The following is an 8,031-nucleotide window of genomic DNA, read 5'->3' on the forward strand; positions in this document are numbered from 1 at the left end:
ATAAATAACTATAAATTAAATAAACAATAAAATTATTCAATGAAGAAATAATAAATATATTTTATAAATGACACTAAAGGTAAAATTTCTTATTTTTGTATTATATTGGATGGTTTTCTTCATAATATTCTTTTTCTGATTAGGCTTCTTTTATGGCAGGATATACAATTCTTGCAAATGCCTAAATTTTTTGCAAGTATTTTTTATTGTTTGAAACTTTTGTCACACACATGTAATGTGTTTTGGTCAAATATACCCTTTATTCCCTCTCCTCCAAATCCTTATTCTTCCTTCCAAGGAATTTTCTCTTCCAACTTCCTGTGATCTTTTTTTAAACCTACTGAGTCCACTTAGTGTTGCTTTTTTGTGTATGACTATAGAACCATCTTCTAGAACTGATCTCTGAGGAGTGGAAACCTTGAAGAAAACTAACTCTCCCTCTCTCAATGGGCATAAATTGCCAGTAGTGCATCAACTACTGGTGGGACTTCATGAGCCCCTCCTCCATCCATGCAGGGATCTTGACTGGTTTGGTTTTGTGAATGCAGTCATTGCTACTGTGAGTTCATGTATGCAATGGCCTTGACATGTCTGAGAAAATACTGAATGGTTTTGCTGCAATCATCTACTATCTCTGGCTCTTAAAGCCTTTCTGCCTCCTCTTCCAAGATGATCTTTGAGCACTGAGGAGATGGGATGTGGTATAGATGTCCTATTTAGGTATTAGCATTCCACACCTTATTGGTCTGTTGTCCAATTGGGGTCTCTGTATGAATTGTCATCTATAGCAAAAAAAAGCTTTCCTGATAAGAGTTGTAAAATATAGTAACCTATAGAAATAAAGATTAGGAATAAAGATTAGAATTTAAGGGGAAGTTTTTTATTGTGTCTGTTCAGCAGAATAATAGCCTTAAGTTCTCTCCTAGCATGTATGACATAGCCATCCAAGAGATTTTTGACTCAGGTAATGGTATCAGACATGAGTTCTGATTTGTGAAGTGAGTTCTAAATCCAATAAAAAAGTGGTTGGTTACTCCTATAACATTTATGCCACTATTATACTAGTAGCATATATTGTTAGGCTTGTCATTATTGTGGTTCACAGGGTTCACATATGGGTAAGGCTGTTGATTATTTTCATCTTTGGGTAGTTTGCATACAAACTTCTAGCACTATGAGAACCACACAGTAGGAATAAAGCTTCCAGGTCAGTACCACTTTGATTTCTCAGTGTCTTTTGACTCAGTTATGTGTTTTCTTCAGCATTAGTGTCTTGCCATCAAGTTCTGGATGGTAAACAAGAACAATGACTACAGCCAGTAATGTTTGGTAGATATTTCTATAGGATATCAATGGCAAACAACTTGCAGAGGTAGCCTATACCTGGTACTGGCCTATTTATTTGATAGCCTATGGTGTCTGGAAGAGGCATTTTCCCCTAGTTATAGGACAACTCCATTTAAATTCTCTTAATATATGTATACATTTTAGGAATCTTCTACAATAGTAGACTTCTATGTTGCATTTTCAAAGGTCTTTACTGTTAGCTATCACTCCCCATAAGCACCTTTACCATGCCAACATTACAATTATGCCTGACTAAAACAGCTTGACTCCTAACTTAATGTTTTAAGAGCAGGCCCCAACTCAAAGGACACTTGTTCCCCAAGATATGTCTTGGAATTCATTTCTAGGCCTAAAACATTTTGTACATACAGTGTGAAGCATTCTTTCTCTCTTCATTATTTTCACTTAAGATTCCTACTGCTTTTCAGTGTTTATGTTCACTCTCAAGCATACCCACGTTCATTCACTATCTTTTGGTGAAGCAGCAAATTGAGGCTCTGAGTAATCAAGGTCAGGTGCCCAGATCACAAGTGCACATTGCTCAGTGCCTTTGTAGTTTTTTGGTTGCAATGTTGAAAGACATTAACACAGATTCTGTCCATTTATGTTATTCCTACACCCATACTCACTCATCTCCCCTATCCTCCCATCCCAGTCTTCATTTAATCCTATTTTTTCCATTATTCTGCTTTCTCCATACATACCACCTTCATTCTATATCTTCCTCTTAAAATCCTTCATCATCAGCCATGACTCCTTACCAGTTTCCTAACTTTTATGTGAATTCCTGTTTAAACACACATTTTTAAAGATTCTAAATTAACAACTACACATGAAAGAAAACATGCATGAAGAAAACATGGATGAAAGAGAACATGGATGAAGAAAGCCTTTTTTTCTTCCTGGGTCTGTGTTACCACATTTTCTATAATATTTTCCAGTTCCATTTATTTATCTGTAAATTTAACTTCATTTTTCTTTAGAGTAGCATTCTATTATGTATATGTACCACATTTTCATTATCCATTCCACAGTTAAAGGACAATTATCTTGTTTCCATTTCCTAGTTATTGTGAATAAAGTGGCAATGAACATGGGTGAGTAAATATCTCTTAGTAGGATAAAGTGACCTTTGGGAATATGCCAAGAGTAGTATAGCTGGATCATATGGTAGATCTATTTCTAGGGTATTAGGGAACTTCCACATTGATTTCCACAGAACCTGAACAAGTTAATACGCTTACCAACAGTCAATGGGTGTTCTCCTTTCCCCACATCCATGCCAGCATTTCTTTCTTTTTTACTTAATCTTAACTATTCTTAGCTGGGTTAGATAGAATCTCAAAGTAGTTTTAATTTGCATAACCTTTATGGTTGATGATGACAATACTTTGCTGTTTTTATTACTGTAGCTTTGTAGTACAACTTGAAATACTTCCAGAAATATTTTTTTTATTGTTCAGGATTGATTCAACGATCCTGTGTTTATTGTATTTCCATATGACTTTTGAGATTTCTTTCAATTTCTGTGAAGAATTTCATTGGAATTTTCTTAGTGATAGCATTGAATCTTATCGATTGTTATGGTAAATTGGTCATTTTCACAACATGTATCCTATCAATCTATGAGCATAGATCTTTCCATCTTCTGGTAGCTTCTCCAATTTCTTTCTTCAATGTGCTAAAGTTTTCATTGTACAAGTCTTTTACTTTTTATTAGATTTATTCCAAGATATTTTAATATTCTTGAGACTATTACAAATGAATGTGTTTCTTTCACTTATTCTTTTTTAGATATGGTTGTCATTGGTACATAAGAAATCTACTGATCTTTATGTGTTAGTATTGTTTCCTGCTGCTTTGCTTGTTGTGTTTATCAGGTGTGGGAATTTTCTGAAAGAATTCAGAACTAACTTTCATTGTTTACAATATTCTCAATCTGGACATAAAATATCTTAACTTATTCAACATACTCAGTGACTTAGGAAGATAGTAGAAAAATAATGAATTAAGTGTAGGGACGGACTGAAGACAAAATATATAATCAAAGGAAAAATATCTTCTTTCTACAGCATGGCTGACTTTATTTTACTTGAAATGTCTGAAGACAAACTTCTTTAAACTATTTCTTCCAGAAAATTTACTGGTGGAATCAATTAATAGCATGACAATGAATCTAACATAATGTATTCTTGCTTTACTTAAACGCATGCACTGATGTAATGGTTGGTTTAAAATCTTTATTCTTTTCACTTTTAAGAAGTGATTGCACAAACTATTCAAAGAGTGGTCTCTTCTGTCTGGTTGCACAAGTTTGCATTACCACCAGCAGTGAATGAGCATTCCCCTTTCTCCACATTCTCCCTAGCATTTGATGTATTTCATTCTCCTGATCTTAGCCAATCTGACTGGCATAAGATGGAATCGTAAAGTGGTTTATGTCTGCATTTCTCTAATTACTAAAGATGTTTAGAACTTTTTAAGGAGTTTCTTAGCCATTTTTATTTCTTCATTTGAGAACTTTCTGTTCAGGTCTATAGCCAAAATTTTATTGTGTCGTTTATTTTATTGTTTCTTTTTTTAATTCTTTGTATATTCTGGATATTAATCATCTGTCAGATGTGTAGCTGGTAAAGATTTTTCTCCCACTCAGTGGGATTCCTCTTCCTTTCCTTGGTTGTTTCTTTTGCTCTACAGAAACCTTTTAGTTTAATAAGGTGTCACTTGATTGTTGCCTTAATGCCTGAACAGCTGATGTCCCAGTTAGAAAGACCTTTCCTATGCCTGTATCTTGGAGGGTATTACTTATGTTTATTTCTAGCATGTTCCAAGTTTAAGGTTTTATACTGAGGTCTTTGATCCATTTGGAGTTTACTTTTGTGAAGGGTGAAATATAAGGTTCCAGTTTCATTATTCTGGAGGTGGAAATCCAGTTTTACCAGCACCATTTGTTGAAGATGCTGTCTTTCTTCCATTGTGTGTTCTTGGCACCTTTGCCAAATATCAGGTGGCTGAAATTACATGTGTTCATGTTTGGATCTTCTATTGTGTTACACTGATCTATCTGAAGTTTAGCTCTCATAATACTAGATGATAATATGCAGACTTCTAAGGAAGAAAATAAATCAATGATCCAACCTAGCCCTAATGCCTAATAACCATAATGACTGGCAGGTCAGACTACCTCTATTTGTGTGTGCATCAGTGGCACTGTTATCTGGGCAGTAATCAACAGCTATCTAGTTTGACTTAAAAACCCTCTCAATGGGAGTGAACTCATGGGTGGCACTGCAAACTCAGCCAAATACAACTAATGGGTGAGGACACAGATCATAGAGAAAACCCTATCTCTGTAATATCACTAGACAAATGAAATTTCTTACCATATGCTAAATATGGATCCTTATATTTACAGATAAGCATACTATACACCACTCATCAAAGAAGCTGCTTTTTGCAACAATGGAGGATATTGCAGAATTCCACAACTGGTCAGACACAGAGAATATACATCTGAGAGATGCCCAGTCCTAGGTGACATATCTACAGTTGAACCTACACCTAAGTCTCATGGAAGATAGTGGGACAAAGGGTAGAGAGAAACTAATGCATCCTTCATCTCTCACCAGCTTCCTTATACAACAGAGTGTGATACACACAGAGGGCCACAACTGCCCAAGTTTTGGGGAATGAAACTACAAAGTATGCATCCTTAGATAGAACTCCTATATTGAAGCTCACCCACCCACAGCTCAGGTACCATTGTGGTAGAGGGGGCAGAAAGATTGTAAGAGCCAGGGCTGGTTCATGAACACTGGAAAGTAGAAGTTTTCAGACCACCGAAAGCATGCACATGTGAACTTGTGACAATGGTGGCACTGAGCACAAGCCCAATAAACAAATAAAAGAAGAAGAAAGAGTACATGAAGTTATCAGAAAAAAGTGATGGGGAGATATGGGAGGAGTTGGAGGGGAGGGAGTGGGCACGGATTTGATCAAAACACCTTATATGCATGTATGAAATTCTCAATAAATTATTTATTTAAAAATAAAAATGTCTCATTATGTTAGATGTAATATGTTGTACTTAAGAAGAATGTTTATATTAATCATTGAGAGAACAAGTCTATTTTAATTCATTTCCTGATGATCCTGAAATCTCTTTTGATAAAGAAATATATTTTAAAACCATAAAAGCCTGCTTTTGGTAGTGCCTACCTGTAATACTATTATTTGGAATGTGCATCAGAAGGATCAGGATCTCAAAACCACCCCTGGCAATATAACATTTTCGCCAACACACTGGGATATATATGACCCTGTATTCCAAGACAGAGGAGAGACAGAATAAAATAGAAGAAATTTTATGATTTCAGGATTTTTAAAAAATTTATACTTTATTTTCAATAGTTATACTTGAATAATTTGTTATTTATTTTTATGTGACAAATCTTCCCAAATTGTTCCTTATAGTGGCACAAACAACACTTATTATGTCACAGTTTCTGGAGTTAATTAGTTTGAAAGTGAATTAGCAGTTATTTTTGACTCATAGTGCCTTACGTGGGAATGATCAAGATGCTTCTTAGAGCTTCAGTCACCAATGTCTTGACTTGGCCTGGAGAATGTACATAGAACTCATTCATATGGCTCTTGTCAACAAGCTTCTACTTCCCCAAACGTCAGCTCCTCTAAAGCCTTGTTCAGGAAGTGGAAATGGTCTTTCCCTGCAGCAAATAATTCAGAAAGGGAAGGAGGAAGTACCAGGCCATAGGAAAATTTGAGAGCATGTTAGAGGCCAGGATTTAAAATTATGTGTAAGTCAAATGTGATCAAACAAGCAGAATCATTATGATTGATATCGACTAGAAATCATTTTATTTTGTTTGGTTTTCTGGGGGGTATTCTGCCTTCTTCAAATGTGGAAGTCTTTGTAAGGCTCCTCTGATGATGTGTCTGATGTTAACTGGGGCAACGGTCAACAAGGAACTCATAGGCTGAAAGCAAGCCAGCACAAGTTACCTGGAAATCACCAGGGAAAACTCCAAATTGAATCTTGTGAGAAAGCAAACATACAAACAAGCAAAACAGAAGATAAAATAAAATGTGTGCCCTTCTTTCAACTGTTCCATCTTTAATGGTACAGGTAGCTGCAGGATCAACTGAGCTCCTTCACCATGAAGTGATCCCCAATCTGGCCTAAGAGTCAGAGAAGTCAAAGAAACCACTAGAAGGAATTTGTTAAACATTTACCTTATGATGTACCTTAAAAGGAATGGTCTTTATTATTTACTTTCTCTCCCTGATGGTTGCAACAAAAAAGAAGATTTTAAGTGGATATTATAAGAATGGGTTGAACTATTGGAAAATGAGAGGGAAAGATAAAAAAAGGAGCAGTCAAGTCCATCTGGTGGCAAAATACAGGTCAAGGGAAGCTGTTCTCATTCATACATAGTGTTAGTGATCTCTACATGTATAGAAGAGAAAAGCACTGAAATACAATTCATATGTAAATCTCTATTGAACCTAAAAGATAGCATTTTTTCTACTGACTGGATGCCAAAAGAAATGAAGTGTGCACACATGGATCATTTGTGCTGTATATGGCACTGGGTTTCTGGAATGTGATTTTCTATACCCAGTAAAGCAAATATTCTTTTGACGTTGCACACGGCACCATGGTTTATTTTGTGATATAGACATTATGTCAAATGTGCATATCTGACATGTCACACATGGATAACCTCTGTATTCCATGTATTTTAGCCAAATGTGAAACAGATTCAGGTAAGTTCTTAAAGTCATTTATGAGGACATTGCTAGCAATGAGCATACTTAAAATAGAGATTTTCAGAATCTAACCTCCCTCCTTTTTTGGTTACTGAAGTCTATTTTCTTAAGGAACAGAAGATTCAAAACAGTCATGTTATAGCTGCATGTGGTGACTTGTGCTTTTAATCTTAGCACTCAGGAGTCAGAGGCAGGCAGATCTCTTAGTTCAAGGACATCCTAGTCTACATAGGGTGTTCCTGGCAATTCAGAGCTAAATAGTAAGACTCTGTCTCAAAACAAAACAGAAAGAAATCATGCTAAACTTTCAATATCGACACATACCACAAAAATAATTACTTGCATTAATTTAGTATGTAATTTGACTGTCACAGGAAATAACTAGCTTCATATTCTCTATTTTTAACTGAGTTTCATATAATTGGTACCCAGATTGAACAGTAAATTAAGTACTTGCCTAAAATCAACTCTTTTACTTCTCAGTCTTCTTTACCTAATTCTTATACACATGAGTCCATATGAAGCTGTGGCAAACTCCTACTACATTTCAGATACAACATTTGGTTATTAGTATGAACTCAAAATAATATTTAGACTTTAATAACTGCCATAATCAGAACTGTTTTTTAAAACAGGATCACATGTGTCCTAGACTGGATTCTATCTCCCTATAAAGCACAGGCTAATTTTGAAATCCAAACTCTTCTGCCCCCCCACCTATGAAGATCTGTATCACCATACCAACCTTCCATCAGATCCTTTTGGATGGCTGCAGTATTGTGTAGTGTTCTTATAAATATACTCTTCATTCTGCAATAGGCACTCACAGCCAAAACAAATAAGAATATTATTTTTTGTTACTGGTTACTTTCATTTAAAAATTAACTTAAAATT

The 8,031-nt window shown here is 35.3% G+C and overlaps 1 long non-coding RNA gene across 1 annotated transcript in view; it reads right to left on the minus strand.

Moving 5' to 3' along the window:
- LOC115068344 overlaps positions 1-6,152 on the minus strand; it is a 9,815-nt gene extending 3,663 nt beyond the window's left edge. Inside the window, exons 1-2 of the long non-coding RNA XR_003847707.1 lie at positions 5,911-6,152; positions 5,566-5,666 (exon numbers count right to left, since the gene is read on the minus strand). This is a non-coding gene — a long non-coding RNA (uncharacterized LOC115068344). The remainder of the gene's footprint in view (positions 1-5,565; positions 5,667-5,910) is intronic.
- Between the last annotated feature and the right edge of the window lie 1,879 nt (positions 6,153-8,031).

Source organism: Nannospalax galili, unplaced genomic scaffold (genome assembly GCF_000622305.1).
Source record: "Nannospalax galili isolate Female #2095 unplaced genomic scaffold, S.galili_v1.0 scaffold7, whole genome shotgun sequence".
In the NCBI taxonomy this organism is placed as follows: domain Eukaryota; kingdom Metazoa; phylum Chordata; class Mammalia; order Rodentia; family Spalacidae; genus Nannospalax; species Nannospalax galili.